Source organism: Caretta caretta, chromosome 5 (genome assembly GCF_965140235.1).
Source record: "Caretta caretta isolate rCarCar2 chromosome 5, rCarCar1.hap1, whole genome shotgun sequence".
Lineage (NCBI taxonomy): Eukaryota > Metazoa > Chordata > Testudines > Cheloniidae > Caretta > Caretta caretta.
Genome location: NC_134210.1, coordinates 58,174,601 through 58,191,508, shown reverse-complemented (window position 1 = coordinate 58,191,508; position 16,908 = coordinate 58,174,601).

The window sequence follows — 16,908 nt, the reverse complement described above, 5'->3', positions numbered from 1 at the left end:
ACATTAATTAAATTAATCCAGTGCAGGATGAACAGCTTTGTTGCTATTCTCCGTTTGGAATCCTGTTCACAACAGAAATACAAACATGATTTTGTATGCCTGTATTCAGGATGGTTAATGGTTTAAGCTAGACTTTCTGGAACCACAGGTTCAAATGTTGGCAAGCTTGGCTCAACCCTTCATTCTTTCTTGGTAGTTAAAATGAGTACCATGCATTTCACACTGTGTATCTGCCTTTCAGATGATACCATATAAACTAAAGCAAAGTCCTGGTCTCCTCTATGTGGACATGAAAGATACAATGACACTTTTCCAAGGAGGTTTGCTTGTTGCTGTGTGCTAGCTGCAACGTTCCACCTCAGAGGTGGCTGCATGTCAGTGGTGCTTTGTATAAAACATTTTGGGGGGATGCTTCCAGATCAAAAGTCCTACATATAAATTTAACATTAACAAGAGTGATATCTGCAATAATATAGTGCCTTTTATCCAAGAATCTCAAAGGTGTTTATAAAATTAATTAAACCTCACAATCCCTGCAAGATTGCAAGTAGCAGTACTCCCATTTTACAGACAGGGAAAGTGAGATCAATACCACACAGCAAATCAATTTAAGATTTGGAAACAGAAGAACCAGGTCTCCTGATTCCCAGTCCCTGACTAGCAACTGGAACATGCTCATCCCTGATAATTATGTTTATTATTGTTTTAATATATCACAATGGCATTGCACTAGATCACACAGAGGAATGCCAGCATCACATGTGTGAGCTGGGAAGCACATACAATGCAGTAAGAGTTTTTTTCTTCTGCAGAAAGTTCCTCCTTTTGCAACATCAAAGCCACAAGATTTCCATATGCTTTTTTACATTTTATGTCTGATTACAACTGTTTTCACTTTAATGCCAAAAGAGAATACCTAAACCGTGGAGCAGAGGAAGACACAGGGGTTTGTGGGCTCTTGCAGCTGCCAAATAGAGCAGCTGTATTGCTGTGGGTGCTTGAGAAACAAATTAAAAACACATGGGGTGACAAAAAATGTATGTAATATAAGATTGGCACAGTGAATGTCGCCACAGTGTGAAACTAGGCAGACCATAGGAGGCTGGCACCAAGGACCCGTGCAGACAAAATGCAGTCATGGTGCCCCAAAGATAAATTTAACATTAGCCCTGAGCAAAATAGCCTCACTGTGATCCTGACTGTGTCCCCTGCATGGTGGTAAATGTCAGGGAAAAGGAAAAAAAAAGAGAGCCTAATTTGCATGACTTAATTTTGCAGCAAATCGTTACTGTAAGTTATGCCCTGACTTTTTGGGTGACATAGGTCAAAAGCTATGAAACCGGAGAGAACGCAGAACTCCTTGGTCTTAGCCACAGTGGATATAATAGACTGAAAGAGTACATTGTAACAATCCTGAGACTGGTCCTGTTAAATATCCCTGAACCAAGTCCTAAAAGGGCCTATGTATTCACCATCTGCAGAAATATTTTCAGCCAGTCACTGAGAACTTTTCTTTAGGCAGACACATGCCAGTTCATGCATTAGTTTGTTTCAATTACACATATGAAACTGGGGGAAGCTTGTCTTCCATGGTCCTGTAGTCTAGAGAAGACACCAAAGGCAGAAGTGTTACCTCTGTGGGCAGGGAAAGGAGATATTTTAGCTCCAAGAGTAAGGTCTTGTGGCAGTTCAGATGATGAAGGGACCAAGGGCCCGTTGGCCAGAGATATGGCATGAAGGATTTTTGCTGACAGTGACTCAAAGTCTGTAAGGCAACAATTACATCGAATTAAGGGGTAATCTTATCTTGTAATACATTGATTTGGATTAGGAGTGGAAATACAAGTTACAGAAAACTGATTACCCAAAGGAATAATCAGAATGATAGGAGGGGGGAGAGTTGAGAGGAAGTACAGATGACACATACTTTATTATTGAAGTCCATCTGATAGTTACCACATACCAATAAACAATATTACTTTGCGTTTTTCCTATTAAAATATTACACAAATATATTGAAGAACTTTCCATTGCCTAATTTTGTGCATTTTTCAGCACACTGCAGTTGACAATGTTATTTTCCCTCTGCCTTTAAATGCAACTTAAACTCACACATGTTTTGTGTCCTCCTTTGGATGAGACTGTAACAGGATTTTAGATGCTGGATGTCTTTCAGCAGGCCCCAAACATCAGTATTGTCTGGTGAGTGAACAGGAAAAGTCAGGTACGCTAAATATAGCTTGTGTTCCATTCAATGCCTCTTATTTAACAAGACGACTGAGTCTGTAACTTCCTCTTTCCTCTTCTTTTGTGTCCACACCACATGTCCACAATGAGCAGGGTGCAAGCTTGTAGGCCTGTCACTGGAGATGATAGAAAAGAAACAGGAAATACAGTCTGTATTCAGTTCACCAACAATTTAATAATAATTACTGAAGAATGGAACATATAAAATCTCCACAGTATTGAAAACTCCCTCATTATATTGCCAGGGGAAAGCATGCTATACTCAAGATTGACAAGCATGGGTGAAGCTTTGCTGAGCAGAATTCTTGTACATTTCAGTAATCTGTCTGCTCACAAGAGTAGACAGGCAGAGCAAAGAAACAGCACTAAATACCCAAACGTGCAAATGAAAAACATTACTAGTAAGTCATAGGACAAGCTGTATAACTGTCTCATAATTAAATCTATGGCCTCTATAAAGATACTTAATGAGAATGCTTATTGGCTTGGCCTTGTATTACTGGCAACTGTTAATTTACAATCCAAAATGTTTCGATTTATGCACTGTATGCAATTTTAAGATTTTTTTCTTGCACAGTAAAATGCAAAAATCAGATTTGTTTAAGATTAGTTGAAGATTTACTTCTCTAATTCCAATTATCCTGATGGAATATCAATATTTTGAATGCAGTATTGGTGATATTTCATAACATGAGAAATGTGTTTGCATTTGCACAATCTAAACTAATGCTTGAATATGTAACACAGAGAACTTTGATAAAGCACTGACTCTTATTTTGAGAAATCCTGTCCTTCCCTGTTGCTGGGGTGAAGGGCCAGTTTTGTGTTTTGGACTGTTCTATGCAGGATATGCTGATGATTTTTCCAAAGTAATTGCCAAATTCTTGTCAGAATCTAGAATAGCTCCACTGAAATCAATGGAGGCACTTAAGATAGGTACTTGTATAACAGAGTTCGGAATCTAGTGTTAAGAGTTTTACTTAAAAAAAAATTGAAATACCAGATCAGGGTGTTTTTAGCCACTCCACTTAATTTTACATTCCTTTTTATTAAGACATTTGTAGAAGTGAGGATCTGTCTAGCTGTTTGGAGCATTATTTTTGCATCACAATATATTTGTGTCCCAGAACCTGCTGCAAAACCTGCTCTCTGTATAACAGCTCATATGGAAAGATCAAGAGTGCATTGCTCTGTTGGCATGGCTGCAGGACAAACAGTACCTCACCAGCCCATCATAGATGGCTGTCATTTCTGAACAATAAGTTCTGAAGTTAAAAATACTGTTCTTTGCACACATTTTCAATTATATTAATACCATGTGGAAAAACTGATCTTGAAATCAAGGCCTGGAAGTAAATTCTGCTATTAGAGCCTATCTCCATAATGGGCTGAAAAAGATGCATAAATCCAACTCTCCTACAAACTGTGGAACAAACATCCAAAATCAAGATCAAAATTTGGATCCTAATTTGACAGAGGACTCTCTTGTCAGGAAGGTGTCTATACTGGAGATTAATTTTCAGATATCATATGCACAAGAAATGTACCTTGTTCATTTTACAATCAAGGAACTGCAGTCCATCTAATGAAGCTGCTGCATTATGTCATACTGTCTATAATAAATTACATTCTAAGTTCAAAAGCACTGTCCTGCTTTGAGGAATCAATTATCTCCATTTCACAGAGGGGGAAATTGAGGCATAGAGGTGATTATAGTTATTTCTCTTCTGGAAAAGTACTATGGAATCTAATAGAGAATGCTAACCTTCCAATGGACTTTTCAAACCAACCTATGGAATTGTCTTTTAACATCTATAGGTCTGGAGTTTAATTTCCATGGAGTTGTATAAATTTCATGCCTATAAATTCTATAGACAGACAAGGTGGCTGAGGTAATATCTTTTACTGGACCAACTTCTTTTGGTGAGAGAGACTTCTGTAGGATATTTCCATAAGGGCTGCCCGACGCCTGCGAAAGTCAGTTTAAAATCCTGTACCCTAAAATAGATTCAAAGAATTAGTTCTTTTGTTTATTATATATTTTTCTGAACATTCTTCACATTCCGATAAACACCTACTTCTATGTAAATTTCTTGCAGAGGGAAATGCAGTGCTCTCTTACCTTGCACACAGTTACTCCATCGTTATGTGAAGTTAGCATTCAAACAAGATGACAACACAATTTAACATGTCATATTGGTTCTTTGAACACCCAAACCTCCACCTGCTCTTTTTCTGACACCTAGCAACTTGCCATCTAGGAGCCTGATAGTGAACGATGGGGCAGACACATCTTTCAGTGATAGGCCTGGGAGATATATGTCCAAAGCCAGCATGGGACACTGTGGAGGAAGTGCCATAAATTTACTACTGAATCAGCTTTAAGGAGAAGTGCTGGGGCTAAAGAATCACAGCTGTCACTTGGCTGTGGGAAACAGTTCAGGGATCGTTAGTATTGGTCATTCCCATGAACTTGAGGTTCGCAGTGGGGCACTTTGGGAGGTGACACCACAGTTTGTGCAGAGCTTCAATCCCAAAACTGACAGATTGCCAGTAGTTAATCAACAGGTTATGCTCTTTGTCCAAAACAAATGTGTTTTGCAAATATAAGTAGGTGCTGTTTACTTTTCAGAGGGAAGAAAGTTAAAAAGGTGATTTACAAAAGCCTCAGGAAAATGATAAACTATAAACATTTGCATGTTCATCTAATTTTTACACAATGTCAATTTGTATGTAATAATACCATAGTGTATGGAAATAATCTCAACATATACTGACTTTTAACATTATTGGTGTAAATAAATGTATAGTTATGTCCATGTTTTTTCCAGTCAATCATTTAAAAAAGAAAGCTCTCTTCCATGCAATAGGAACTATTTTTTTTCTTCAGAAATGAGCTACAGAGGAAAGTAGGCAAGAGACAAGAATTAACTGGCTGGAATATAGCAATAGGAAAGCAATATGTAACAGATCTTCTACCCATATCCTTTCTAACTCTGTGTTTGATATCATTGGTATTTTGACTGTATACTTTAGTGAGTGACACTAAAATATACCTCACACTAGTGTAACCGATGATTCTGATGGTAATCTTTACAGGCTTGATTGTAATTGCACCTCAAAACAAAGTCAGCAGGGCTACTGTTAACTGAGATAGGTTCATCAAGTACTGGGACTGAAGTGCTGCTTCAGAATGTGCAGCATTTTCTTGTGACAGAGTTAATTATGTGATTCTAGAGCATTTTGTTGGTCTAAGAGGGACATAGAGATAAACCATCTGGGTGATTGATTTTGGCTATTATCCCAGCAGAAAGAGAACCTGTGGTAATGCACAGTTCTCTGTAGAAGAGAAGTAAGAGAGACCGGATTGCTATCAATTCTGGTGGAGACATGTTATTGTTAATATTTTAAGAAAGAAAGAGGGAGGGAGACGGAAAAAGAAAGAGGGACTCTGTGAAGGACAAAGTTCAGAATCATTGAATAATCTCAGTACAGGAGATATGAATCTCTCTATGTGTTTCAGAGTAACAGCCGTGTTAGTCTGTATTCGCAAAAAGAAAAGGAGTACTTGTGGCAGCTTAGAGACTAACCAATTTATTTGAGCATGAGCTTTCGTGAGCTACAGCTCACTTCATCGGATGCATCGGATGCAGTCTCTAAGGTGCCACAAGTACTCCTTTTCTTTTATCTATGTGTTGGAAATTCAAAAATATTAGTGTTTTTCTTGTAATGGCTCTTTTTGCCCAAGTTATATCTTTTTGATTGTGCTATAAAAATGTAGAAATAGTGCCCACAGTAGAATTCAGGAACAGCTGAGTCAGAAAATGAAATGTTTTATTTAGATTTTGAGCGTTTTTGACATTATTGAATTTTTAAAAAATAAAATAAAAAGAAATTTCCAAATGAAAACACATTTTGAATAGAAAAATGGAAACATTTCAATTTCTTCCAAGTTTTTTTTGACTGAAAGAATTAAGTGAAATTAACATGAATTTACAAAATGTTTTGGTGTCACCGAATAGGCATTTTTTTGTACAAACAAACAACCCCCCCTCCCCCAAAGTATTATAGGAACATTTTGCCCAGCTCTACATTCAGACTCTCTTTAAAACACTGATGGAACTGGGACAGCATGTTTCTCTATCCATCTGGTTGCAACAAGTTCCCAGATTTGTAAATTTGGGATTGAATAATCTTTATTACTGTAAAGTGGATGTGCATTATGAGCTCATGAGTAAAATTTTCAAAAGTGACTAAGTACTTAAGAGCTTAAGTTTAATTGAAAATGAATAGGATTTAGATGTCTAGTTGTCTAAGTCACTTTTATTTTGTGTCGTTCTCTAACCCGTCTTAATAAAACCAGGGACAAAACTATAACTATATAGTTATATTTTATATAACTATTTTATTTTGTATAACTATATACAAAATCTCAGATTCAAAGGCATCAAAAATTTGCTGCAGATCATATCTTGGTGCTATATTATACCAATAAATTTTAGCAAACTTCTCATTGGTTTTAATGGGAACTTAAAACAGATGATATAATTTTGGAATTATATCTGAATACTACAACTAGCTTTTATCCCTATAATAAATAGGCTGGACTAAAATCCTGCAGCCAGATGTCCCGGAAATGATTCAGAGCTATGCTAGGGAGCTAGGCCCATCTTTAAATAAAACCAAGGGAAACAAAGTAAAAAAGCTACCTGCCTTACTCTTCAGTAGAGTTGATAAAAAACAGAATTTCCATCCCACAGGAAAATCCTATATTTTGACTAGGGCTGGCCAGAAAACAAGAATTCTATTTTATGAAATGTTTTAAAGTTTTTACGTTTGGTTTCATTAGCTTCTGAGTGAAAGGGAGACCTTTAAAAAAATTGTGAAAAAAGGAGAGAGAGAGAGCCCCCCCACCCTTCAATCCCAGAATAGCTAGTAGCCTAGTGATTAGGGCACTCCTCTGGGACATAGGAAATACAGATTCAAATCTCTGTTCTGCCTTATTCTTATCCTCCACCCCCAGCATTTTTTTGTTACAAGTGGAAAAAACCCATTTTTCAACCGGAAAATGTTATATTCACAATTTTCTGACCAGCCCTATACTGAAGCTAATCTTCATCCCAAAGGAAAAATGAAAGATTACATAATCATTGAAATAAGACTTTTGTTTCCTGATAATAAAAACAAAATAGACCTTATTCTTCACATGATCTTGAAATCAAATAGTGTCAATTGAAAAAACACTGGTTCACTGGTATCAAAAGTAAAGCCATGAGCCTGCAATTTGTTGTGTTCATATTGAATCCCACACAAGTCAGTGTAATAGTCAACAGCAGTAAATCGGGAAATATTACAGGTGTGGTATTTAAGGCAGAAATAGATATGAAAAAACATTCTACCTTTGGCAGCAGTACTAATTCCAAACAATGAAGAAGTTGCCAGGGAGTTTTATTGTTTCCCCCCCTCCCCCTGCACCCTCATAATTAGAGAGAGCTGTTTCAAATTTATTTTCCTGTGGAAAATTTGAACTTTTCAGTGAAAATCTGAAATCCAAAATATTTTGATTTAGAAATGCTCTCCGGGTGTCTCATGAGAGTTGTAATTCAGGTGCCTCATGGTCTCATTCTCCTCTATAGTCTGGATTCAGTATCTGGACAACAGGTCCCTGAGGCACCATAGTCTCCCATCTTAGTATGGACAGGTGGTGTGTCATTGGACTCCCATGGCACAATGCATCATGGGAGACAAAGTCTGACTTAAGATCCTGGCCTACAGGAGAATGGAGAAATAAGGCAACCAAACTTCAGGTCCTATGAAGCACTGTGGCGGCAGATCCAAACCACAGGATTTTGGTTTTCTACAAAAACGTTTTGGGTTTTTGGGCTTTCAGTTTTTTGACAAAAATCTATTATTTCCCAAGGAAAGCAGACACTTTTCTCAAAAAAATTAGTTCAGTCAAAAATTGCAATTTTCCATTGGAAAAACAGTTTTGACAGGTAATTTTCAGTGAGCCCTGGTCTTAATCTACAGTTTGAGCTCTTTGGGGGCTGCCTCTTATATGCTTGTACAGTGCCTAGCACAATGAGACTCTGACTGGGACCTATAAGTGCTACTCTTTATTTATTATTATTACCATCCATAAAGAAAAGTTAGTGATAGAATAATTGCAATTTATTATTTTCTACGAGTTTTAATGTATTTTACAATGTAATCTTTTTGAACATTTTTTAGGGGTGTTATGTATCAGAGTAGCTAGTTCTTCCAGACTTCACCAAGTTGTTATACCTCAGGAGCCTTCATTTCCTCAAGGAAGCAGTTTGAGATATTAGCCACTGACCCCTTCATTTTATTTTTTTTTCATCCTCTCACCCCTGCAACACGTGCAACCACACTGCAACTGGAAGGATGGACAGCTTCTTTGGAGGCTAGAGTCAAACTGTACAGGGAGCTTACTTGTGCACGAGGTGGAAAATGATGGTGTACCCTCACCATCCAATGAGAGGTGAGAACATAGCCTCTGTGGCATTCCTAGGTCAAGGATCAAGAAGGGTATTTTATTCTGTTTTTGATATTAAACTGCTCTTGGAAATCAACACATGCTGTTGATATTTTGGGTAACGGTTCATTAAAAAGTGATTTTGTGGCTATAAATCAAGTTTTGTACAAGAGTTAGACTGTTATGGGTTTGCTGATTCCACATGGTAAATAATACACGATGTAAGATTGGTGCAGAAGGGTATGTGGTTAGGCTATAGGGGAGTTGACAACTACACAAGAAAATCAATTATGGCCACGGGTAGGCTGCACCCCTTTTATACTTATGCATAAGGATACTACACATGTTCACAGTGAGAATTACACAGGGCTGTATTTATTAAGACATAAAGTTCTTTCATTTGGTTGCACCCCATAGCAAAACCACAATGCCACCGCAGAAGAGACGGGCCCAGTCGTACTCACCTCAGCTGCTCTCTCTGTTACCACAACCCCATGGTAACCCTGCTTCCCCTGAACAAAAAGGCAAAAAAGTTTTTGTTTGCATAGGCTAAAATGGGTTTTGCTTAAAGAAAACATCCACAGAGGAAAATACCTTGGAAATAATGAGAGAAGTCTAAACAGCCCTATCCAGCCTTCAACATGTGTTCTGTCCTACAGGGGATTTTTTGTTTGAAAGCAATGTATAAATCAGTCGTCATGGTAGAGTTACAATGGTGACCGTCCTGTAAACATTCCTGCCTATGTAGTAATGCTTAGGGCTTCCATCTTCTGTAGGCTGCAGAGGATCAACTTTAGATCAACTTTAGAAATGTCAGTACCATCGCTTGTGCAGTTGTGGCACACTCAGACATGCATACTTGGGAACACACTCTGACATTCCAACCAGGAGAGAGCAGTGATGCTCATTCAGACTGTGGAAGGACATAGAGACAAACTCAGTGGTTTACTTATTACTATATGGTTCCTGTGAAAAGTGCTCAGGTTGGTGGGACTGTTGTCCTGAATTTGAGGGGTGTGTATATCCCAGAATGTGATCAAGCGAATTGCAACCATATTATGTGCATTCAGCCACCTTGAATTAATGAAATAGAACACCACATAGTTAGGGGTTCATTTGGAGACAGGCTTTCAGAAGCAACGTCAAAACTAGCTACAGTTTCTGCTAATCAGAATGGGAGGAGGGGACAAACAAGTAAACGACTGAGACTTGAAAACTTTGGTGGTTGGAAAACCTTCAGTCTAGACATCTCTGATATTTAAAGTTTATTAAAAGTTGGAAAAGTGATGATCCAGTGGGGGTCATTGTGACCTGTGTGTTTTGTAGAAGTCAGTTATAAAAGATTAGCTAATAGAGTGCACTTTGGAGCAGTCCTCTGAAGCCACCTTGAGAGACGTTTTTCCTGACACCCTTTCTCCCCGGTGGGCGAGCAAGTGACCACTGTGAACCTGCTGTTAATTACTCAATACTGTTCCAGATGTTAGGTAAATATCTGGGATGTTCTAAACCTATTGCTTATGTCTGTGTGTGCTTAAATCTAATAAACTGCAGTGTTAGATAGAGCATGCTTACTTGCATGAATCTTATCAGATGGACTTGCTGTTTTCCTACTGATTTATTCCTAACACCGCCTGGAATGAAATAGTGACATCAGGGGTAGCTCTGTCTCCAGCCATCTCCTTTCCCTTTCCCTTTCCACTTTCTCTTCTCCTCTTTTCCCTTGCTTGCACTGTCCCTCCTCCCTCCCTGTGTTCCCCCACATTTCCTCCACTCTTCTTTCCTATCTATTTCTTTTCTTTCACTTTTCCCCTACATCATTCACTACTCATTGTCTTATCCTGTCTTATCCAAGTATTCACCCTGGCCTTCTGTGTCTGTCTTTGTGTTTTTGGTCTTGTTAGTGTGTATTTGTACATCTGTTTGTGCAGTAACCTATATGTGCTACACATTGCCATTTATAGTGAAACTCATTACAAGGTGGTTCTGTTCCGAAATAGTAACTGTGTTGCTTAGCCATTGTTGAATTTGTCTTTTGTAATTTCAACTTAGGCTATGTCTACACTATACAATTCTGCTGGCATCAGTCAGGAGTATGAATAGGTGTGGTTTCTGTGACATGACTGTATCAGCAGAAGCCCCTAATGAAGACTGCACTCTTACCGGTACCACTTGTTTAGCTCGTGGGGGATGGTTTCACTATACCAGCAGAATTGCACAGCTTTGCCAGTGTAGTTGTGTCCACACTAGGAGTGCTTCCATTATAACATACCAGTATTCCTATACTAGTAAAGTGATCCTGATATAGATATAACCTCAGCAGAAGAAATGTAACATACCTTTGCGATTTTTATTTCTATACATGCAAACTTCAGATAGTTACTTTCTTAAGATTTATATATAAATCTGTTATTAATGTAAGACATAATTAAGGGAGAAGCATTGTGCACTATGGGTCTGATTGAAAGTTTACTGAAGTCCATGGGAGTCTTTCCATTCACTGCAATGGGTTTTGTATCAGGCCTTTATGATAATCATATAACACCTGCTCCTGCAAAAACTTACATGCATGCTTAATTTTACATGTTAGTAGTCCTAATGATATCACTGGAACTACTCTTTTGGTAAGTTAAGCATGTGCATAAATGGATGCAGAATCAGGGCCATAATTTGTGGAAAATTTTGATTTTTAACATTTAAATTAATATTTTTCACTTTTTTAAAAAAATGCTTTGCCTACAAATTGAAGTGGACTTAAAGTTTTAGTAGGCCTCTCTCTCTCAATAGTATTTGCCTAACATTTTGTCCTCTGGGGCATATTTTTTCCATTGCAGGAGAAATTCACATGTAAAATACACTAGGAGGATTGAAACAAAAGATACATGTGATGGTGTATATTCCAAGTGTTTTACATTGCTGAAAACCTGAATAGAAAAATCAAGCAAACCATGCGGTGGTCTGATTTGTAGCAAGATACATTTTGCTGTTTTAAGCAAGTATCAGATTGCTGAATGGAAAACACATCCAATACCCAAATGACCAGTGCACACTGACATCTTGAGAGGATTAGAACTGGGTGCTATGGGCTCACATTTGCTAAGTAATTTCTAAGCAGGTTTATTTAATGTATTTCAGAAATAACATGAGAACTGAACTATGCATATCTGTCTCTCTATCTGGGTTTTTGCACTGTGCTTATCCCTGTACTTGGCATTGTCATTACTGTCATCTCTCATTACTTTCATGGAGTCCTGTTCTTGTTTCCTTTTTATGCCATGGAAAGGAGCAAAGATGTGGAACTTACATCAGAAAGGAGGCATAACTCACAGAATGGTGGGTACAGCATGTCTGTGAAGAGGCAGTTGCCAAAATGGGGCCATAGTAAATAATTATATCTATAACGTAACATAAGCACGTTTATAATGTTGAAGAATGACTGAGGTATTTAATTTGGAAACATGGCCACTACAATCATTCAGTAATTATTATTTTTTTAATATATTCCATGCACAGCTAATACTTGTCTGAGGTCCAAAATACAAAGGAGCTTTTCTGTACACTTATAGGGATGACCTTCGGGGGCCACAAACTCTCTGGCCCTTCAGTGCCCCTACTGGAATTCTGACCCACTAATGCATAGCTGTATAGAAATGCTCTGTTCACAGTAACTGTTTTACTGCATAGCAGCTGAGTGCACAGTTACCATATTCCACTACTTAGGGTGTTGTGCTCATAGAGAATTAGAGCAGTCTTAACCGATTAACTGAGGCCTTCTGTTAGTGACTGATCTTGCATTTGGTACATCCTGAATGTTAATGCAGCTGAAACTGAAACAAAGACCGTAGGGTTCATAGGCAACCTGGTGGTAAACTGCCACCTGCCTAAGTTGTGCTAAACTTGTTTCTGCTGGAAGTTGCTTTTCGTGAGTAAATTCAAACTGAATGATAGGAAACTGAGCTGCACAGGAGACATGCCCAGTGAAAAGCAGAAATGATGGAGTGTTTTGTATCAAAAAGAAACATAGGGCAAGAATTATGCATAGGTAGGCAAGCTGAGAGTCAGTGTGTGATATGTGAGCATGAGGCAGATGTGGCCTAGACTCTCAGTGTCAATCCTACTCCCACTGGAGTGACTGTCAAGCTACCTTAGAAAGGCAACTGAGGATTCTCATAACATGGGAGAATCTCAGGCTGCTGCAATCAGTTTTTTATCACCCCTTCTGATTTCCCCCCAATACAAGGAGTGAGGTGGAGTTGGCTGAGGCTGTGAGGGGGGAACTCTGGAACAGGGAAGGAATGTGATCGTGGCTGGAGAGGGCAGAGCCAGAGTTCAACACCGTCTGCTGACATCTGGCCAATGATGGTACATACCTTAGGGGACCATACTACGGGCATAAAACAGAGCAACCTTATGACTGCTCTGATTTGTGTTGGTGGCCGATTTGATGCCTGGCCAGCCCAGATGTGGTGGAGGTATAAGAAGGACTTATAGTCAGCTCCTCCCTCCCTGACTCTCTGGTGCTGAGGACTGCTCTTAGTTATAGGGCTTCATAGCAGAACACAATGAATCCAAAGTATGCACTATGGTCTATCAAATAAACAATATGCCTTTTAAAAATTGTCACCAGAACCTTTATACATGCCTGTTCTAGTGCTAATTGCTGAATTTCTACATTTAGAGAAAGCAGTCACTTCATTAGTATCGCAATGTGCTATTGTTTATTACACACATGTTCTGTTTTCTCTAAATATAGAAATTAGGTAATTATCACTGGCTATTTATTATAGTTCAAATGTAGATACACAAGACTGAAATAAATTTATTTTTAAAAGTTTGAAATCTCTGAAAAAATCTCTGCTTGTTATCCCTTGGATGGATTCAGCTCTGAGTCTCATATAAAAATTTCATATCGCATTTTTGGATGGCCATCTGGTTTGTTGAAGCCTGAAAAATCTGCCTAACACCAACGCAGAAATTTTGTTAAAAAATGTATCACAAAGAAATCACAAAGAGGGTTTCCCCCCACCCCACAATTAAAATACATTTAAATATATATATGTAAGCAGGGGAATAGTTCCGCTCTTGCAGGGAACTTTCCTGGCTTCTGCACTACCCCCGTCAAGTGGGCTAGCGAAAGGATCTGAGTCCTTGCTCCCACTTCCTTTACCCAGTGGCCTCCTTGCCCTTGAGGACTCCCCTTCCACTCTCCTGTCTGGCAGAGTCCTCGTAACCCCAACAAGGCTGGGCCCAGGATTCCTGGGGGGCTCGACCCCCAACCCTGCTGTGGTCACTTAGGACAGGGGCTAGGGTGTCCCCACTCCGGGGTACTCTCTCTGCACTGGGCACTTCTCTGACCCACTGACCATTACACACAAGTTAAAGCAAATGCAAGTTATTTAATCAACAATCAACTTTAAAAAGAATAAGGAAAAATGAGAAAGGTTAAAGGAAACACATCATCCCGCTCTGTAGTAGGGAACATCACAAACAGTGTCTCTGGAATGTCAGGGCAGTTCACAGTCTGTTCCTTGTACATCTCAGGCCTTCTTCTCAGGCCCGGGCTGTGCTGCAGGGATGCTGTGGGTTGGACACTTGCTCTGGTGATGGCCACAGGCTCTCAGGCTCTAAGTGCTAGGACCCTTCTTCCCAGTATCGCCCTGCCCTGTCGGGGTTATGATCCACGCCAGGCCTGCAGAGCCTCTTGACTGAGGAGTCTCCCTGTGCTGGACCCGCTGCCCAGGGTCCCCCTCGGTCTCCCCAGCTGCTCACCGCACTCAGCTCCGGACTGCTCCAGCCCCAGCTCCACCACTCTGACTCTGCACTGCTGCTGCTCTGCCTCCAGCTCCCTGGGCTGCTTCTTTGGCCTGTCTGCCTCTGGTTGCTGCAGCTCTGCTCCCACGACAGGTCTGCTCTGCAGGCTGCTTCTGTGACTCTGCTCCCAACACTGACCTGCTTCCTGGGCTGCTTTCCTGGCCCCTCTGGCTCTGGTTGCTGCAGCTCTCCTCCCAGGGCAAGTCTGCTCTCTCTGGGCTGTGCCTCTGGCTTTGGGGCTGCAGCTCTGCTCCCAGGACAGGGTCTGCTCTCTCTGGGCTGCTTTTCTGGTCCCTCTGGATCTGGCCCAGCTCTGTTCCCCAGCTCAGCTCAGGCCCCGGCTTTCTCCTTAGCTTGGCCCCACTCTGTCTGACCCAGGCAAATCCAGCTCACACAGAGGACGGGACCTCCCTGGCCTCCTGACTCCCTGATTAGCCTGCTCGCCCTGTCATTCAGGCTGACCTGGAGCTTTCGCCTCTCCCCATTGTTTCTGGGGGCTGTCACTCTCAGGGTCCTGATTCCCCAACGACCCTTCCCCCTTTTTAGTACTGGGAGCTAGCCAACCAAAACACCCCCACTGGATGTTAGTAAGGGGTCAACAGTCCCCTTACATATATAAACCTTGTGGGTACCCAATGCTGAGAGGGACTATGGGCATCTAAAAAAAAAAAGCTATGGATGGACTGATATCCCAATATTCAGATGACATTCAAGTTTATTTTATTGAAGCATATTATATTTATATGGAGAGGAAGGATGGTCTAGCCTCCTCCTTGGGAGACCTGGGTTCAATTCCTTAGTCTACCCTAGACTTCCTGTATAACTTTGACCAAGTCATTTAGTCTCTCAATGCTTCAGTTCCCCTTCCATAAAACGGGGATTAATAGCACTTCCCTGCCTCACTATATTGTTGTGAGGTGCTCAGAGGTGCTACATTAATGGGAGCCCTTATATAGCACTCATGATTATGGTGTCTGAGATCATTCCAAAATTAAAAATAAGCAAGGGTGGTTTAATTATGCTGGCATAGAGCAGCTACCCAGAAGACCTTTCAGTGGCACAGCTGCAGCGGTAGAGCGGTGCCGCTGTAAGATCTCTAATGTAGACGTAGCTTTGATATTTAGTACATACTCTTATTTTGTGGTACATGCCAGCAGAAAAAAGTGCAAGACAAGATGAATATCTCCTAAGACAGTTTGGTTGAAGTAAAGCCATTGGTATTTTCCCATTTTGACAACCTATAAGGGTCTTCCTTTCAAACTGGTATAATTAATTGCCATCAATTATTTATATAGCCCTACAGATGTTCAAGGATTTTCACTGACAAATAAAGACAGGTCTATGCCCCAACGAGCCTTATAAATGTAAACGAGACTTATCACAGCAAGGGATTGCATTGAGCAAAAGATGGGAGGGAGAATTGCAGGGCTCTGGGGAAAAGGGTTATAATGCAAGATCATGATATACTTATTGTCATGTACAAAGCCTGGTCCTGCTCTTACAGTGTGATCCTGGCAGATGGACTCCTGCACTCAGATGGAACCCCACTGATTCCAACGACTCCATGCTGGCATAGGGATTCACTCACTTGGATCAACTAATCAGAACTGGGGCCCATGTTAGGTCCAAGTTGACTTTAAAAGAAAAAAGTATTAAAATTTGGAAGTGGTGTGCAATTAGACATTACATTTACAAAATAAAATGTGTCTTTGCATGCTCTTAATTTTTGCAGAATTATTTCTGGCTGGTGGTGATTAATACTTTCTTTGCTGCTACACTGGGTCAGTGGCTTGTTGCAACATGTTGTGTAGTGCACTAACTCTTTCTTTTTTCCCTTTTGTTTTTAATGCTGAATTATTATCCATTTTCCAACATAGGTGAATAATACAGTGCATAAATGTAGAAAAATATGCATTCCTGTGGGGCATTGCCTGCTCATGCTGTGATAGTGTTTTCTGCCTTTCTGCCTTGATGTACGGCATTCATATTGTCTAATAATCTCCCCTTCACCACTGCTGATCTCCTCTCACTTCTAGTTTGTCTTACAGTTATTAGAACGTGCACCATTCTAAACCCACTTGCTCAGTTTTGTCTCTCATTTCCGTGTATTTACACTTGCACTTATTATCCCAGAGTCTTCTTTTCAGAGGGTCCTTTGTCCTCATTCTGTATGGCATGAACTGAATGGTGAAGCTTCCAGCTCTTCCCATTTCCTGCCACTCCAGCTTGAAACTGCACAGAGAATGCAACAGTGCTCAGTAGCGCAGCCCCCCACCCCCCAAAACAAAAAATACCCCTCTCCTCCAAACCTACCCCAAGCAACAATATCTTTATTGGAGTAAATACTTTTTATAGTG